The 20,796-nt window shown below is 33.5% G+C and overlaps 1 pseudogene; it reads left to right on the plus strand.

The window, feature by feature from the left end:
- The window catches only part of LOC124961166 (eyes absent homolog 1-like), a 48,132-nt pseudogene that overhangs the window by 11,568 nt on the left and 15,768 nt on the right, over positions 1-20,796 (plus strand).

A 20,796-nucleotide genomic window follows, 5' to 3' on the forward strand; every position in this document is an offset into this window, starting at 1 on the left:
AGATACATCCCTAGCCCAGATTTTTATTTTGACTACTAGGTAAGAAGGTATCCCTTCTCCTACCCTGCTTGGAGCATAAGTTAATTTCAGACTCTTCCAAGAATTACTGTAGTGTCATTGGACTCAATGCCAAACTCCTTGTTTGAGAAATAATGTGTTCTAAGTGGGAATTCTTTCTACCTTGGGGAATTTTTATGATTTCATGTGACATAAAAATATAAAATATTTTATCACAGGTTATTTCTGCTGCATTTTATTTATCTGGAGGTAATATTCACATAAAATCACTAGGAATAAAATTACTTCTATATTATTTTGATAAAGGAATTCTGATCATTAAGACTGATTCTGTGATCCGAACTTAAAACTGAAGATTCTCGTAAGTCCAACAGAGACTCTCAGGGAATGGATCCTCTTATCCTGTCTCCCCTATAGCATCCAGGTTTGGGTCTGGTGTACAGCAGTCTTCTACACAAATGTTCTCCTTGCTGACTGCATAGGGTGGGAAGCAGGCTTAGACATCTATACCCTGCAGCCTTCCTGAAGGCATGGTCATTGCTATTTTGTCTTTGCTTTTTGGTATTCTAGACTTCAGTGCAACCCATTTCTGGCACTGAAGTCTGTATTGGAGAACCTGTCACAGTGGGAACTTTTTTTTTCACATTATTTTCATCTCAGCTCAAGATCCACAAATGCCTCACACAGATAAACTCTGAGAGGCTTCTTCTCTGTGTTCTTGAAGATTTGTGTGTGTGTGTGTGTGTGTGTGTGTGTGTGTGTGTGTGTGTGTATGTGTGTGTGTGCAGAAAGAAGACTTATTCTGGTTGCATGTTTTTGAAGTAGTTCCTAAAACATCTACTGAAATTGGTACTAAAACAAGCACTGGAGAGAGACTGGATAAGTGCCTTTCAACAAGTAACATCTGTTAAATTGGAAGTCATTTGTCAGCTATATTTTGGATTTATTGGCTTAAAAAACAGAGAAAATTATAAGGAAAAAAATCCTTGCAATATACAGGGATGATTATGTGCTTCCACTCTGGAGCCAAATAGCCGCAGATTGAATCCCACATCTGCTCATAACCTTGAGGAGTTTTTGCATATGTAAACTAGAGTATGAACAGATCTACTTTGTGGTGTTTGTGTGGGTGTTTGGGTGGTTATGAGGAATCAGCAAGTAATAACAGGCTCAGTATCAGCACTCAGAAATGTTTGTTTTATTATTATGACTTCTATTTTTCTTTTAATATACATATATAGTATGATATGTAATATGTACATAATATATAATACATATGTACATAATGTCCTTTATACACACATATATGTAGTATGTATTGCCCTTGTTGAATTATGAAGTTCAGTAGAAGTTAGCTAGATTTGGCAGGAGGAAGTAGGAGCTGTAAAAGTAGCATTAGAAGAACTGCATGGTGGTTCACTAGTGTTAGGCTGGAATGTGTTTCTGGGGAGGGGTGTGTTGCTGGAAAGAAATCAAATAAGTCCAAAAGATAAATAGAGACCAGACAAGCTAAAGCCCTAGTAAGGATTTTGACTTTTATCCTGGGGACAAGCTGGGAACCACTAAAGGTTATATTTTTAAGTAGGGGAGTAACAGGATCAGTCATGCACATTAGAGAAAGATTCTACTATTTTTGCAGAAGATGAACTAGCAAGGGCTGGAGGATGGGAAGGAAACTAGTATTTAAGACTGTGGACAGAATCTAATGCTGGTAGTCTGGACTAAGTGATCAACTCTGTTTGCCTAAGTTCTATGTGGAGGCAGGTTGAGAAGTCCTACAAATTTGATTCTGGTGGTGAAAAATTAAAATTGCCTAAGCCTGATTCGCTAGTAGGTATGCCTCTCCCTAAAGCAAGTGAGATCAATTTGGAAGTTGCATTAAGCGCCTGAGGCCACTGGGGTACCATTAAACTTCTGCTTCAGCACAGTACATGGAATGGAATCTCAGCCTGAACTCAGCCAGTAAATGAATATAACTTATGTTGAGTTCCAGCTAATATACAGTCTTAGAAGTAGCACTAGTCTGGAAAGTAACTTGGGTACCATTTGGAGTACTGAACTGTGATTTACTTGGTCATACCCTAGTGGTCCGTATGTGCCAATATAGCTTCCATGATCTTTTCTACTTAGTTCCAAGGAATAACTTATGAAAAAAAAATATTAATTTTAAAGACATATCTGCTGTATCTTATTAGTTTTTTTGGTGAATAGGGATTATTGAGGTCAGTATTTATTGCTCAAAAATGTCATTTGAGGGGCTGGGTTGTGGCTCAGTGGTAGAGCACTTGCCTAGCATGTGTGAGGCACTGGGTTCCATTCTCAGCACCACATATAAATAAATGAATAAAATAAAGGTCTATCAACATCTTTAAAAAATTTTTAAAATGTCATTTAAAAAAAGCAAGTCATAACCTTAAAATGTGTAGTTTAAATGAAAGTGATAGGACAAAATCTGAAGTAATTTTTTCTATCAAATACATATAATAACTATAGCTTAAAAAGCATACACTTATCCAAAAGAAATTTCAACTTTATTTCACAAGGAATTCATAAGTTCTCATTATTTATAAATTTATTTTATATATGATATCATTATTAATAAATTATTCTCTGATATACAAATATCTAAGGAGTCATATGCCCATGAAGTGTAATGTTTAAAAAACAAAATAAGATGATATCATCCTGATAAGTCCTATGAGGTTCCCATTCATGTCATAGTCACATTTTTATTCCCATGAAATCATCATTATGCACCTGATATTTAATATAGTTTTGATAAGTATGTGACTGTCACATGTAAATGAGCTTACTATGGAAGACTGTCTATTGAGGTCCTGCTGCTTGTGTTGGATTATTAGTGTGAGAACTCTCTTTTGTCTGAGATGGGTAGTCTGTGGACTTTGAACAATGAATGTACAAGTAAAGAAGTCTCAAATTTGAGTTTCTGTGATGAACAAATTTGAAATTACCTTAGGAAGTATTTTCCCTTCTTAATAAAATAACTATTTCTTGGATCAGAATTTCGAAGTTCATAGATGTTTAATAAGTAAATAGGAAGAGGATTTTAGATATGTAAAGAGAATAAGGCATACCTATTTAATTTGAGAAAGTAAAAAGAGGAAAAAACACATGAATACAGTGGAGAATTTGAAAAAGGTTTACTGGAACACATGATAATAGTGCCTAATATCTGTGTGACAGAATGTTCATTGAACTTTCTAAAACATTATTTTATGTTTACAAACCATCATTTACACTTAAGAAAATTGTATCTTAGAGTGATTAGGTGACTTGTCCAAAGTACACATAGCTCAAAAGTGATAAAACCAAAACTCTATTCTGTGTTTTCTGACTCGTGAGCCTGTAAATAAATGTTCAGTATCCAGTAAATAATTGTAATACACCAACCACAATGTTTTATACCTAAAACAACCAGTAAGCAAATAACAAGTGTATATCAAAGTCTTCCTCCTTGATCTGTTCACACACATATTGCCTATCCCACCAATTTGTGATAAAGGTTTAGTTTAGTTTTTAAAAATGCCTTTTATTTCGGATTGCAGGAGCAGCAGAAGTTCTGAGTAGAAAAATTTGAAGTATACAGTGGCTTAGTGATCTCACACAACCATGAATGGAATCTTTCAGAGATAATGTGAGATTTTAGTGCTCTTTAAATAATTTTATACTCTAAGAAGGATTTTAAAATGAGATCACCCAAAGTATTTATTGTCATTTTAGTTTTTACTTTCACAAAAGAATAAAGAAAAATTTGCCATGTTATTAAACACCATTGACAGCTTCATACTATTTCATTTTCTAAATAACATTATTAAGGATGTTTTCTGTGTTTTGTTGTTAAAAGCAACACTGAAGAACATCTTTGCCAACTATCTCTTTGAATAAATTCAAAATCTTTTTCCCAGAATAAATTTCTGGCATTAATACTGCTGGGTTAAATGGTTCACAACATTTTTTTGTCATTGGCAGACAGAAAAATTTGGCCTATTTAAATCCCCATTTTGCAGTGCATTAATACCTTTTTTGTACAGTTGCCATTTCCTGATCTTTGGAGAAATCTTCACCAAAAGCATCATCACAAATAGCATATTAAATTATTGTTTTATAAAATTTAGCATTTGATAGTATATAATGTGAAAGGAGATTAAGATTTGCTTTTAGGTTGTGTCCTACACAGTGTCTGCTTTTTATTGTTGGACAATTTGGACATTCAACACATAGAATGTTACTTTCACAGCAGCACTTGTAACAGCATGTTCCTCTTTGATTTTCATTGTTTCAAATTCTTCAAGTGCTGTCATTCACTATTCTATGAAATGTAATAATGAAATAGCTTTCTCTGTGGGTCACTATAATGGACCATATAATAATGACGTGAAAACATTTTAAGTCCTTGAAAGTAGCACTAGAATTTTTGAGTTAGCAAGAATCTGAAAGAACACCTGATTAGATCCCTTTATTTTCCATTATACACATTTAATATAAAGATCTTAATTTTACAAATTAAAATAAAAAATTCAGTGCCTGATATTTTTGCACGTGTATAATTTTGTCCTTATTTTATGTGAGTTATTCACTGACTAAAAAATTGAAACTTATTCAATTTTTAATTCTTTGTTATATGGTGACCATGATCAACCCTTACAAGAAAATAAAATTTTATTCATGGAAATGGATTCTAGTGTTGAATATCAAACTCCAAATCTGCCTTACCTAAATGATATTTTCCAGTAGTCACATTTTTCTACATAGTTAAGTAAACTACATTTCTTTTCATTTTATTTTAGGTAGCAGTTTACAACATCATCAAGATTATATACAGGACATAATTCACTCACAAATTTCTCTTATTTAAGAGTTCACAGCAGGTAACTTAAAAAGTCAGTTTAACTTCTGAAATATTTTAAATACAACATGATTTTAATATATAAAGAAAGATCTGTTTATAAACTGCAAGATCTTTCCTAAGCTTTTTAATAGCTTTTTTTCTTAAAGGAATCTCTTTAGCCGATTTTTTTTTTGGTATGTTATTTGGTTTCCACATTGTTTTAATTTTATAAGTACTGCATTATAGAAGATATAAGAAGAATGTATATAATCTCACATAAAATTTGCAAGTCGGAACTCTTCAAAGAATGTGTTCTTGTTAGTATAAATTCAGAAGACAGAAAAACATTTATAATTGTACTTTTGAATATAAGAAATGAGAATTTTGACAGATTATTCTTATGTGTTTTAATTTGGTAGGCCTATCCATCTTATCTCAGTTTTGGCCAGGGTCAGTATGCACCGTATTATAAGAACTCACCATATCCAGCACATTATATGACAAGCAGCAACACCAGCCCAACAACGCCATCCACCAATGCCACTTACAGCCTCAGGAACCTCCATCTGGCATGACAAGTCAAGTTGTCACTCTTCCCACAGTAGGTAATTGTGTGCATTTCACTTGTCCTTCAGGCTATATTTTCTGTGTCTTAAATTCATTTTTCTACATTCAGATACTTGTGCAGTGGTTGTATGGTTTTGGCAAGTTTTAGCAAAGACTAAAGATTAAACAGCATGATCATGGGTTTAACTATGCATATTTCTTTGAAAATTTTAATATAAAGCATGAAAACATCAAAAGCACATGAAATAGATATTTTATTCTTTTTAAAACACAATCAGCACTTAGGATTTTATTATATACATATAGCGTTTTAGGCTTATAATTTGAATTATTTAGCTATAATTATAAATAAATACAATTTGTTGATACCACATATGGAATATGAAAATAAATTACATTTCCTTGAATTTAATGTTCATCCTGATGAAATATTTATTGGTTTTCATCAAAGTAATACATTGCTGATGCTTAAAAAGAGAATTAATATCAAAGGGATGATCATAGAAGCCACACATTCCCTCCACCACCCTTCCCCACTTGGGGTGTACCATGAGCTTAATAACAGTGTGTTGCATGTGGGAAATGTTCATAGTTCTGCTCAACCCTTGATGGTCTTCAGGAAATTTCTCTACATGGAATCCTTGCTACGTCCCCTCCATTGGTGCTTTTTTTTTTTTTTTAATAACTCTTAATGGCATATGCTTAAATTCCTGAACTGTTCTCCAACTATGTTTCTTAAATTCTCTCTCATCCTTCTCACCTCCTTAACTTTTAAAAAAGGTAGTTGTTCTTTTTGTATATTATGAGATAAGGTATTATGCTCAAAAAGTCAGTTATTTCCTCTTGTCATATTCTCAGAGCTAGAGCTGCTTCATTGCTACAAGTCAGATTTAAATGATCTTACATTGAAAGACTTGTCTGTGACCTGACCCTAGGGAGCTAATTCTAGCTAATTATCTTAACTCATGAAGAAAAGTGTTTTTATCTTACAAATGCTAACTTTTGACTATGGGATTGTTTTGTAAATGTTAACAGATTCCCAGCTAAAAAAAGTGTTCTGTGTTCTATCTTTTCTTTCTTTTTGAAATACAAGCAGATATTGCTTAATTGTGAAGGAGGAAGTTACATCATTCTTCAATTCCTCCTCCAACTAATTTCAAATTCACCTGCATATTTCAGTTTTAAGCATTTTATCTTTGATCATTGTATTCCATTATTATGTATTTTCAAAAAACTAAATTGATAGTCTTTAGTTTGCATGTGTAAATACAACATTCATAGAACTAGTATGCTTGTCTATCTGCTTTTATTTAGATTTCATATCTGTATAATCACACTGAAGCTAAAGTCCATTACCGAGTATATAGAAACTTATTGTACACATTCTTGTATAATTTTCCCATCTACTTCCATCAGCATCATATAGGAATTGTGATGAAACATGAAAATGTGTCCCAAACATAGGGAGATTGTGTGTTTTCACATGGACCTTCTGTGCCATTCAGTCATTCTTGGATAATAAAAAAGTTTTGGAATGGGGATAAATATGTGAATGAGAATTAGTAAAACATCACTAGGGTCAGTGAAATAATGAGAAGAGGAGACAGGATAATTTTACTTAATTCACAACATTTTGTGAAGGATACAGTACAAATAAGCTGGTAAGCACTTAATCCTGTTGCTTAAATTAAGGATGACGAGACCTTTGCCATTTTGTCATAACATGAGAATTTGCCTTGCAAACATGACATTGTCTTGAGTGAGCTTTATTTGTGCCATGCAATAGAATGGGGGTGGCTGGGCAAAAAGTCATGCCACACAAGAAGCAATACAAAATCACAATTTTCAAAAAGCATTTAATTTTATTATAAGAATAAACACTGGGTTTTATTCAAAAACATGTTTAGTATTTCAGTGTTTTTCTCTATTTCCTTGAACTGGGGAGAAAGTAATTTTCAGATTTCTCATATTCACTGCTTCTCACTAAAGTGAATCTGCAGGGATCCTTTCTTATGTTATAGTCAGAAGTGAAAAAAAATTGCATGAATTACCACACTGGAAAATTAAATAAATAAATAAAAGATTACAAGTTCAGAGAAGAACTTGGGTTTTATTTTGCTTTATATTTGTATGAGACTTTTTTTCAGACTAAGTTTTTTGACATTAACTTGCCTTTCTTACTAGTCATATATAGAATGCAAGACTTGTTTGTAATGAAAATGAAGTTTTGATGGTAAAGCACATAAACACATTAAATAGAAGATTAGAAGAGTTTCTAACCTAATGGTTTTGTTTTTAGGTAGAAATAAAAAGTAGTTAAAATGATGTCTATTTTTGTTGAAATAAGTTCAGATGTTTTTCCCTTTTAATAATCTATTGGTATTAAAGTCAGTATTTTAACACAGTGGGAAGTTAGACACTGTTTTCTGATCTTATAATGACCACATTTCTGCCTTTTTGTTCCATCATATGACTCAAAAAGACAGATCCACAGGGCAAGTGCTCTTCCTCTCATCCTTCATGATGCCTGTTCTCATGTTGATCAGAGAACTGTCATGTCATTATGAATGTATAAATATAACCTTGTAAGGTTTTTGTAGGACAAACACATAAAGATCCATTTGCTTTTCAGTGAGGATTTTTAAAGCTATTTGAAGACTAGGTGTCTTTTTAAGTACATGAGAATATGAAGTATTACTTGTAAGCATGTACTACCTCATGAATCTTTAGTTAAAAATTATTTTAACGTATCAACAATCAGATATTGAAAACAACATTCTCCTTTCATAGGTGTGCTTATGATATTAAAAATGTACAACTTAAATATGAAAGTTTGACGTCAGATTTTTCGTCTATTTAAAAATTAAAAGTAGTTCTTTTGCATCATTTTTTAAAAAATGAGTTCTTCAGCCACACCATTGATGATCCTAATAAAATTACATCTTCTGGAAATACATAAGAATTCATCTAATTTGAGAAATTGAATTTGGTCACTGAGCAAGATTTTAATTTACTAATTGGATTAAAAAATTTATGCTAACTCCGTACATTGTCATGTACCTGTAGTCCCAGCTACTCAAGAGACTTAGGAGGATCATCTGAGCCTAGGAATTTTAAATCAGTCTATTTTACATAGCAAGACCCCTCTCAAAAAACAAACCAGCAAAGAAATTCATGCCTGTTTTTCTACTGGCATTGCTGACTTCACCAGCCCCCAATCCCCAGTTTAAGAACATCTTGGTTGTCTCCAGTTAAGGGCCATTATGAATAAAGTTGCTATAAACATTTAGATGCAGTTTTTTGCATGTATGTGAGGTTTCAGCTCACTTGAATAAATACCTAGGAGTATTGTAAAAACTGTTGTGCAAAACAGTTATAAAGACTGTTGTGCTTTGGAAGAAACTGACAAATTATATTCCAAAATGACTGGACCATTTTTCATTCTCACCAGCAATTAATGAGTTCCTGTTGCTCCACATGTAGTCAGCATTTAATATTGTCAGTATTCTGGATTTGGGTCATTCTCTAGAGATACGCAGTGGTGTCTTGTTCTAATTAGCAATTTTCTAGTGACACAGGATATGCAAAATTTCTTCATATTTCTTCCATCTGTATATCTTTGGTGAGGTGTCTGTTCAGATCTTTTACCTACTTTTTAACTAGGTTATTTGTTTTCTTGTTGTGAAGTTTTAGGATTTATTTGTGTATTTGGACATAAAGTTCAGATATATGTTTTGCAACTACTTTTTCCTAGTTGGTGGTGTGTATTTTCCTTCTCTTAACTGTGTCTTTCCTAAAGGAGTTTTTAATGTTAATAAAGTATGTCTTATTGATTTTTAAATGAATTATGCCAAAATACTTATTGTCCATATAGATTAAAAAATTCTTATTAATCAAACACACAAAAAACTCGTGTGTTACTGTCTACATTTCATAGTTTTGCATTCTACATTTACAAATCCATTTTGAATTAATTTTTTTGTAAGATGTAAGGTCAGGGTGTAGTTTCATTTTTGGCATCTACATGTCCAGTTTCTTCAATATTATTTATAAAAAGACTATTTTCTCTGTCATAATGTGTTTGCTCCTATGTTAAAGATCATTTGACTACATTTACAAATTTCTTTTTCTGGGTTCTATTCTCTTTCATTGATCTATTTATTCTTGCTCCAGTATCACAGTGTCTTGGATACTATAAGTTAATAGTAAGTCTTAAAGTTAGGAAATATCAGCCCTGTGACTTTGATCTTCTCCTCCAAACTTGTATTGTCTATTTTTGGTCTTTTGCCACTCTATCTAAACTTTAGAATCAGTTAATAAGTAAATTTCTGAGATTTCAACTGAAATTTTGTTGAATTTATAGATCAAGTTGGGATAAACTGACATCTTGGCAATATTCATATCCAAGTGAATGAACTCTCTCTCCATCTTTGATTGCTTTCATTAGAGCTTTGTGCTCTTCCTCATACAGATCTTGACAAGTTTTTCTACATTTTTACCTTTATCTCTCCCATCCTTTCCTCCCAACTTCCGCCTTTTTTCCCTCTCTATTTCTCTATTCCATATCTTAGCACTTATGTAAATGGTGTTTCTTATAGAAAACAATAGAATTTTGTCTGTTACTTTGTACCCTGAATCTTTTCTATGATTACTTTATTAGTTCCAAGAGAGTTTTTGGTCACTTCTTTAATATTTTCTAATAGAAAATTGTCATATGTGAACAAGGATAGATTTTTCCCCATCAGTCCATATGTATAATGTTTCTTTTCATACTGCATTTGTTAGAACTTCCAGGATAATGCTGAAAGTTGAGTAGTAGAAAGAACATCTTTGTCTTGTTCCTGATCTTTAAAAACATCCAGTTTCTCACTATTAAGTAGAATGTTAGCTATAGGTTTCTTTAGATGTCCTTTATCAACTTGAGGAATTTCCTCTCTGTTCCATTTTTAGCCTATTGATATGATGAATTTTCAAGTATTGAACCAACCTTGCATGACTGGGATAAGTTCCACCTGGTAATGTTGCATAATTCTTTCTAAATTACAATTCCTTTTATTTATTCATACTATCATTTTTCCACTATTTTGTTGAGGATTTTTGCATCTGTGTTTATGAGAGATAGTAGTCTACAATTTTTATATCCTGCAGTAACCTTGCCTGTTTTAGTAGTAGGGTAATTCTGGCCTCAAGTAATTTTTTTCTTTTTTTATTGTAAACAAATGGGGTACAACTTGTTTCTCTGGTTGTATATGAAGTAGAGCCATACCATTTGTGTAATCATACATTTATATAGGGCAATGATGTTTGACTCATTGTTATTTTTTCTTTCCCCACCCCTCTTTATCATCTATATAGTCCATCCTTCCTCCATTCTTATCTCCCTCTCACCCCCCCATTATGTATCATCATGCACTTATCAGCAGAATCATTCATCCTTTGGTTTTTTGGGATTGCCTTATCTCATTTAGCATGAGACTTCATTTGTTTGTGTGCAAATGCCATAATTTTATTCGTTATGGCTGAGTAATATTCCATTGTGTATACATATACCACAGTTTTTTTTTTTATCCATTCATCAATTGAAGGGCATCTAGGTTGGTTCCACAATCTGGATATTGTGAATTGAGCAGCTATGAACATTGTTGTTGCTGTATCTCTGTAGTATGCTGATTTTGAGTCCTTTGGGTATAGGCCAAGGAGTGGGATAGCTGGGTCAAATGGTGATTCCATTCCAAGTTTTCTAATGAATCTCCACACTGCTTTCCAGAGTAGATGCACTAATTTGCAGTCCCACCAGCAATGTATGAGTGTACCTTTTTCCCCACAACCTCGCAACACCTATTGTTGCATATATTCTTGATAATGGCCATTCTAATTGGGGTGAGATGGAATCTAAGGGTAGTTTTGATTTGTATTTCTCTTATTACAAGAGATGTTGAACATTTTTTCATATATCTGTTGATTGCTTGTAGATCTTCTTCTGTGGAGTATCTGTTCATTTCCTTAGCCCATTTGTTGAGTGGGTTATTTGTGTTCTTGGTGTAATTTTTTTTGTGATCTTTATGAATTCTGGAGATTAGTGCTCTATCTAAAGTATGTGTGGCAAATATTTTCTCTCCCACTCTATAGGCTCTCTTCACATTGCTGATAGTTTCCTTTGTTGAGAAAAAGCTTTTTAGTTTTAATCTATCCCAGTTATTGATTTCTGCTTTTATTGCTTGTGCTTTGGGAGTCATGTTAAGGAAGTCTGATCCTAAGTTGACATGATGAATATTTGGACCAACTTTTTCTTCTATAAAGTGCAGGGTCTCTGGTAGGATTCTGAGGTTCTTGATCCATTTTGAGTTGATTTTTGTGCAGGGTGAGGGATTTGTGTTTAGTTTCATTCTGCTGCATATTGATTTCCAGTTTTCACAGCACCATTTGTTGAAGAGGTTATCTTTTCTCCATTGCATATTTTTGGCCCCTTTGTCTAGTATGAGACAACAGTATTTATTTGGGTTTTTGTCTGTGTCCTCTATTCTGTACCATTGATCTAACTCTCTATTTTTGTGCCAATACCATGCTATTTTTGTAACAATTACTCTGTAGTTCAGTTGAAGTTCAGTTATTGTGATACTCCCTGCTTCACTCTTCCTGCTAAGGATTGCTTTAGCTATTCTAGGTCTGTTATTTCTCCAAATAAACTTCTTGATGACTTGCTTTTTTTTTCTGTGAGTTACATCATTGGGATTTTAATTGGAATTGCATTGATTCTGTATAGCACTTTTGATAGTATGGTCATTTTGACAGTATTAATTCTGCCTATCCAAGAACATGGGAGAACTTTCCATCTTCTAAGGTTTTCTTTAATTTCCTTCTTTATTGTTCTGTAGTACCCATTGTAGAGGTCTTTCACCTCTTTGGTTAGGTCAATTTCCAAGTACTTTATTTTAATTTTTAAGACTATTGTGAATGGGGTAGTTTCCTAAATTCTCTTTCTGAGGATTCATCACTTATGAATAAAAATGCATTTGATTTATGAACATTGATTTTATATCCTACTACTTTACTGAATTCATTTATGAGTTCCAAAAGTTTTCTGGTGGAATTTCCTGACTCCTCTAAATATAGAATCATTTCATCAGCAAATAGGAATAGTTTGAGTTCTTCTTTTCCTATTCATATCACTTTAATTTCTTTGGTCTGTCTAATAGCTCTGGCTAGAATTTCAAGGACAATGTTGAAAAAAAGTGATGAAACAGCACATGCCTGCCTTGTTCAAGGTTTTAAAGGGAATGCTTTCAATTTCTCTCTATTTAGAATGATATTGGCCATGGGCTTAGCATAGCCTTTACAATGTTGAGGAATGTTCATACTATCCCTATCTTTCCTAATGTTTTGAGCATGAAGAGGTGCTGTATTTTATCAAATACTTTTTCTGCATCTATTGAAATAACCATGTGATTCTTGACTTCAAGTCTGTTGATACGGTAAATTACATTTATTGATTTCCAGATGTTGGACCAAACTTGCATCCCTGGGATAAAACCCACTTGATCATGGTGCACTAACTTTTTAATATGTTTTTGTATGTGATTTGCTAAAATATTGTTGAGAATTTTTGCATCTATGTTAATTAGGGATATTGGTCTGAAATTTTCTTTCCTCCATGTGTCTCTATCTGGTTTAGGTATCAGGGTGATATTGACTTCATAGAATGAGTTTAGAAGGGCTCCCACCTCTTATTCATAGAATACTTTGAGGAGTAATGGAATGAGCTCTTCTTTAAAGATTTTGTAGAACTCGGCTGAGAACCCATCTGGTCCCAGACTTTTCTTTATTGGTAGACTTTTGATGACTTCTTCTATTTCATTGCTTGAAATAGATCTATTTAAATTGTGTATGTCCTCCTGGTTCAGTGTGGGTGAATCACATGTCTCTAGAAACCTGTTGATGTCTTTGAGATTTTCTATTTTGTTGGAGTATAGATTTTAAAAATAGGTTCTAATTATGTTTTGTATTTCAGTATTGTCTCTCGTGATATTTTCTTTTTCATCCTGAATTTTAGTTATTTGAGTTTTCTCTCTCCTTCTCTTTGTTAGTGTGGCTAAGGGATTATCAATTTTGTTTATTTTTTCAAAGAACCAACTTTTTATTTTGTCATTTTTTTTAATTTTTCTTTGGTTTCATTTTCATTGATTTCACCTCTGATTTTAAATATTTCCTGTTTTCTACTACTTTTGGTGCTGATCTGTTCTTCTTTATCTAGGGCTTTGAACTGTAGTGTTAGGTCATTTATTTGTTGATTTTTTTCTTCTTTTATTGAATGTGCTCCATGAAATAAATTTTCCTCTAAGTACTGCTTTCATAGTGTCCCAGAGATTTTGATATGTTGTATTTTAGTTCTTGTTCACCTCTAAGAATTTTTTTATTTCCCCTTGATGTCTTCTGTTATCTATCCATCATTCAATAGCCTATTTTTTAATCTCCAGGTGTTGGAGTTATTTCTGTTTTTTATTCTGTCATTTATGTCTAATTTCAGTTCATTATGATCTGATAGAATACAAGGTAGTATCTCCATCTTTTTGTATTTACTACATTAGCTTTGTGGCAAAATGTATGGTCTATTTTTGAGAAGGTTCCATATGCTGCTGAGAAGAAAGTGTATTCACACTTTGTGGATGGAATATTCTATATATGTTCGTTAAGTCTAAATTATTGATTGTGTTATTGAGATCTATGGTTTCTTTGCTTAATTTTGTTTGGAAGATCTGTCCAGTGATGAGAGAGGTGTTTTAAAGTCACCTAGTATTATTGGGTTGTGGTATATTTGGTTCCTGGAATTGAGAAGGATTGTTTGATGTACATGGATGAGCCACTGTTTGGGGCATAAATATTTATGATTGTTATGTCTTGCTGATTTATTCTTCCCTTAAGCAGTATGAAATGTCCTTCTTTATACCTTCTGACTAACTTTGGCTTGAAATGCACATTATCTGATATAAGGATGGATACTTTTTTGCTGAGTCCATGTGCATAGTATATTTTCTCACATTTTTTCACCTTTAGTCTCTGGATATCTCTTTCTATGAGATGAATCTCTTGCAGGCAGCATATTGTTGGATTTTTCTTTTTAATCCAATCTGCCAGTCTATCTCTTTTGATTGATGAGTTCGGGCCATTAAAATTCAGGGTTATCATTGAGATGTGATTTGTATTCCTGGTCATTTTGCTCATTTTTTTTTTTTTTTGACACAACTTGGTTTCTTCTTTATTTGGCTGTTCCTTTAGGATAGTTCCTCCCTTTGCTGATTTACATCATTGTTTTTCATCTCGTGGAATATTGTGTTGAGAATGTTCTCTAACGACGGTTTTCCTTTTGTAAATTCTTCTAGTTTTTGTTTATCAAGGAAGGATTTTATTTCATCACCAAATCTGAAGGTAAGTTTTGCTGGATATAAGATTCTTGGTTGGCATCCATTGTTTTTCAGGGCTTGAAAAATGTTGTTCCAGGCCCTTCTAGCTTTTAAGGTCTGGAAAAATCTGCTGATATCCGTATTGTTTTCTCCCTGAATGTAATTTGATTCTTTTCTCTCACAGCCTTTAAAATTCTGCCTTTATTTTGTATGTTAGGTATTTTCATTATAATGTGCCTTGGTGTGGGTCTGTTGTAATTTTGTGTATTTGGAGTCCTATAAGTCTCATGTACTTGATTTTTCATTTCTTTCTTCATATTTGGGAAATGTTCTGATATTATTTAATTGAATAGATTTTTCATTCCTTTGATTTGTTTCTGTAAGCCTTCCTCAATCCCAATAATTCTTAAATTTGGCCTTTTCATGATATCCCATAGTTCTTGGAGATTCTGTTCATGATTTCTCACCATCTTCTTTGTTTGGTCAACTTTGTTTTCAAGATTAAATATTTTTTCTTCAATATCTGAGGTTCTGTCTTCCGGGTGTTCTATCCTATTGGTTATGCTTTCTATGTTTAATTTGTTTTTTTCTTTCCTTCATTTCAAGAATTTCTGTTTTTTTTTCAATATCTGTAACTCTTTATTGGAATGATTTGTGCTTCCTGTATTTGCTGTTTTAGCTGTTGATTAGTGCAATCATTCAAGGCCTGCATTTGCTCTTTCATCTCCTCATTTGCTTCCCTGATTGTTTTAATTATGTACATTCTGAACTCCCTTTCTGATATTTTTCTGCCATGCTGTCATTGGATTTTATTGCTATACCATCTAGGTTTGTTTGGGACATTTTCTTCCCTTGTTTTCTCATTTTGCTCATGTGTCTACCCCTTTAGTAAGAAACTCTGGGATATTGCAGATTTCCTCTATTGACTAATATTATCTCTGTAGATTTCCAATAACTCACCTCTTAGCCCTCAGTAGCCTGAAGTCTTGGTGGAACTTGTTAATGCAGTGCTCCACGAGAAAGCTGCCCCTTTAGGCGTGGTGGCCTTCAGGTGGGGTATATTCCCTGTCAGTGGGCAGAGGCGCCTCCACTTGTTGACTGATGGCCAGCTGAAGGAGAACTAGACTTCAGACTGGGCACATATGATCTGGGCCTTTGTCTCTGGTTCTACTGCCCTGGTGGGAAAGCCTTGCCCACCAGGAAAGACTCACCCAGTGGGGAAGTTTCACTGGGCAGCTCTCCTCTAAGACGTTCCCTTCAGTCCAGAACTACCACCTGGACTGGGAAGCCCTCCTCTGCAATGTTCCCAGGGGTCCTGACCTACCACCTGGGCTGGGGGGCTTGGCTCTGTGAGGGATTCCCTTGCCTAGTGGCCCTCCTCTGCTGTGTTCCCTGGGGACCAGAGCTACTGCCTGGTACTCAGACCCTCACTCTGCATCAAAGCCTCTTGCTGTGCCGCCCTCCTCTGCAATGCTCCTGGTTGACTGGGTCTCAAGCTCCAGCAGGGGAGTCTCACTGGGCCACTCTAGTCCACGAAGTTCCCTGTGTTTTGGGACTACTCCATCTGGGGAGCCCGACCAGTGGGAGAGACTCACCTGGTGGTGCTGAGTTGGTCCCAATTCTCTCAATACCTCCTCTTCTTGAATCCTGTGTCTTGTCAAAGGTCCTCTAACCTCCTGTAGGTGTCTCAGGAAGGGAGCTGCCTTTCCAATGATGATGGCCATGCCCTCAGGAATAATTCAAAATGTCTGCACCAGCCTATAAAGAAGCCTCTGTTTGACTCTGTGACGCGGGTGGGCTGGCTTGTCTGCCAGCTTGCTCCAGATGGCTACAGACCTAGGCATGGTGGTCAGGCAGGGTTGCTCAGTGATGGTGTCTACCTTCTGCCTGGTGGTGGGTGGGTTGACTGCCTGCCTCCTAGCTCCACAAAGCAGGTGGGTTGGGTGCCCACCTGCTATCTCCATGATACAGACGGCCTGACTCACCCGCCAGCTCACTCTGCGACTACGACTGATCTGTCATGGCGCCCGTCCTTGGTGCAGGGGTCAGGCAGAGTCCCACATAATTCTTGACTAAATTAGAAAAAACTTCTTCTGTTTTCTGGAACATACTATAGAATATTCAAATAATTTTTTATTAAATATCTCATAAAATTTACCATTAAACTCAGCTGAGTCTATCACATTCTTTGGGGAAGTTTGTTAATTATTCATTCAATTTTTAAATATATAGGTCTATCCAGATTATCTTTATATCCTTGTGTAAGTTTTGGTAGATTGTATATTTCAAGGAATTAGTTCATTTCATCTAGTTTATCCAATTTGTGGGCATAGAGTTGCTCCCAATATTGTTTTATATCCCTTTAGTATCCATGGACTCTCTAGTGTTGGGCTTTTTTCATTTATGAGTTTAGTAATAATAGATTCTCTTTTTATCTTGATTAGCCCACCATATTTGTTATATCCCACAAAATGGGATAATGTGTTCTTTTTCATTTTCATTTACTTCAAACTATTTTTATTTTCATTTGAATTACCATCAGAACCCTCCATTTTGATAAAGTATAAATTTATAACATTTTACAAAAAGGAGAAAAACAATCTTTGAATTTTGATGCTAGAACATCTATCATTGAAATCCTCCCATTATTTATATCTTTTCAATTAAATGACTTTCCATTATTAGAGACTGTGTTTAGTTTCTGAGAAGGGTATTCTATGGTTAATTAAAATTCCTTTAAATGAAAATTTTTATCAGAATCAACACTTTTTTTTCCTTGCTCAGTCTAAGATCATAAGACAATATAACAATTCACATCCATCATCTCACTTTTTAAACAATGGATTTTTATCAATTGCACTTTACTTTTAAGAAATTATCTTTACTATGTCAGTGATTTTCTTCACTTTTCATAATACAAGGACGTGAGGGAAAAAGACATTTTAGTGTTTTTTTTTCCCTCTTGTGCTAATAACTAATGTTGAAACATCTCCCTTAATGAATAGATTATAATACCTTCAAGTACATTATTACCATCATAATTGAATGCATATTTTCAAAAGTGATAAAAAATTTAACAACTTGAGAGAATTATCATGAAGGATTTTTCAAATAAATTGTCTTCTTTCAGATGAGCCTTTAAGTCATTCTTTTAAAACTATTTTACTTTGTCATATGACTCACAAATAAATGTACAAAACATAAACAATCTTTTGTAATCTTGTTACTGTTGTATTTAAATAATTTGGCTTGAAAATATACCTTGTCCAGAATCTCTTAGAACATTTCATAATAATCATGGCAGTTATAATAAAAATTACATAGTAAAGTATAATCAAATACAGTCATCTGACTTATAATTTTATATTCATTATCACATGCAATCTTACAACACATCCATGAGATAGATATTATTTGTACCCATTTTACAGGTGAGGTAAAAAGGCATATTGCTCTTCAGTGTTCAATAAATAGTAGGTAGTATGTTCAGAATTTTGAGGTTGAATTCTTATGAAAGGTCTTTTATGACATTGTACTTTTAAAATATTACCAAAGCAGTTGGAGAGAGAAAAAGAGTGGATAGTGAATAAAACATTTTAGGATAATGTGAAATAAAAGCCAATTACTTACTTTTCAGGAATGAGTTTTAGTGTGAATACTGTAGAAAAGTCCATTTTTCAAAAAATTTGTTAATTTGAATTTCTTACCAAAATCTTGATGTTGACATTTACCTTCACACTGCCTAACTGCATGCAGAAAATTTTAGTCATTAAGGTGATGTACAGGAATCTTGCCAATATTGAATTTTAAGTGACAGAGGAAAATCAGTATAAGAATAATTTCAATATTCATGGGAAACCATTTTTTCCCTCTGCTTCTTTGATCCCTGCCAAGGTAGAAGAAAGTAGAGCAAAGTGCTTGTAAAAGAAGAATGTTCTTATACAAAGCTGCAGAATTCAGCTCTCACAGGAACTCAGTGTGACAGGATGAAAAACTAAACTGCCAGACATCTTCCCTTAAAAATAGAGGAAATTTGGATCTTGTCTACTGTACCTAACAAGCCTGCAAATATTCACTTTGGAATGATGGGAGGTTTGCAATAGCATTCATCCTGATCCCTGTCTGTTGCTGAATAAATGGATTGGGAAATCTGTATGCAATACTTGCTCATTTTCACAGATGCCTGTGTATTTTGGAGAAGCTATATTTTTTTCAGCTCATAAATAAACAATTTTAATGAAACAATTTCAACTAACTTTTTTGGAAACATTTGTCAGCAAAACAAATTTTTTATCTAAAATAGCCAAGCTATTTAGATGTGAAAAAACAAAACAGATGTTTATTTTGGGTTCTTGAATTTGTCTGTCTTGATAGCATTTGTTTTCTTTCTTTCTTTCCTTTGCCTCAGAGGATAGATATGTAGTGTTAAATTTAATGAGATTATAAAAACCAGAGAAATAAGTCAACTTTTTTTTAATACTGCCAAAATTGTAATAAAAATGAGTTTTATTACCTGTGCATTTTGGGCTTTGTTTCTAAGAAGTGAAGTGAAAAATTCAGTCTTTTTAACATTTATCCATTTTGTGATTCATTACTAGTTTGCTTAGTTTTTTGATCAGGTGGCCAGATGTCAAAATGCCTCATAAAAGCACTTTTAATTTGTTGGATTCCAATATATCAGCCCTCCTTACATTTATAAACAACATAATTTATAATAAATAACCAAAATAATAAATCAAGTTTGTTTTAATTTATTTTAATTGGTGCATTAAAACTATATGTAATAGTGGGATTCATTGTATCATATCTGTGCATGCAATAACATCATTAGATTCATCTCATTTCCAGGATCCTTTCCCTCCCTTCCATCTTCCACCTTAGCCCCTGCTGATCTCCCCTTCATTATTATTATTTTAATTAGTGCATTATAATTATAATATATGCAGGATTCATTTTTGGACATAGCATAATTTGGTAGGTTCGTATATTATTGAACTAATTAAATTAGTTTGCTAACCCTCCCAAAATTATTTTTATCTTCTTTCTTAACTGATTACTTAATTTATTTCTTATTTGTAATGCTATGAAGTACAAACACCCTATAGGATCAACACAAATCAATACAATAATTTCCCTTATTTAAGTTGGTCAGCACTGACAGATTTGAGTTTTAGACTAGAGTATCAAACTGGTTTAGAGTATAGCTAATTTGTGTAATATCTATGTAAAAATATTTAGAACATAGCTAAATTTGTAAATTGACAACTTTTACATCTACAAATTGTAACCTCCCAAAAGCACATAACTTTTCACCTTCCCTTTCTGTTCCAAGTCCCATACCTCCCCTGTATAATTAATAGACTTATTAGTTTTAATTCACTTGCTTTATATAAGAAAGCATGTTGTCAATTGTAAAATATATCCCAAATGTAAGATTTTATTTTCTCTACCATGGATTTCCAGTTTCTACATTTACCTTCCTTCCCACACTGCATTATAAATATTCTAAGAACTGCATAGAGTCTCTTTCCTTTTCAGTTTCTCTTATTGTTTATCCTGAAGTATCTGTATTCTTCAGTATACAGATACAGTATATTTGTTCATCTAATCAACTGCTCATACTCATTTTTTATATTGATAAAGGTTACCACAAACACATTTCTATTGTGATGTCTTCTTTAATTATGCTGTTAAATTTCATTACACTATTCCCCAGTTGAAGGAAAATTAGAAAGCAAGGATTCTTCTACTGTGACAATTTTGAGAATGCCTCTCAGCACCATACTAGCTGTTGATTGACCTTCTTTTAAACATTCTGTTGGGTTCTGTGGAGTTAGAGAAAGCAAGAAGGTCATTTTGTATATTCAAGGAGCATTTTACCACCAAAGAAGATAAGCATGCATGCAGCCAAACCTAATGAAAGTTGAATTTTAAGAACATCATGCCAAAAGAGAAACACAGTGC

This window comes from Sciurus carolinensis, chromosome 12 (genome assembly GCF_902686445.1).
Source record: "Sciurus carolinensis chromosome 12, mSciCar1.2, whole genome shotgun sequence".
NCBI lineage: Eukaryota > Metazoa > Chordata > Mammalia > Rodentia > Sciuridae > Sciurus > Sciurus carolinensis.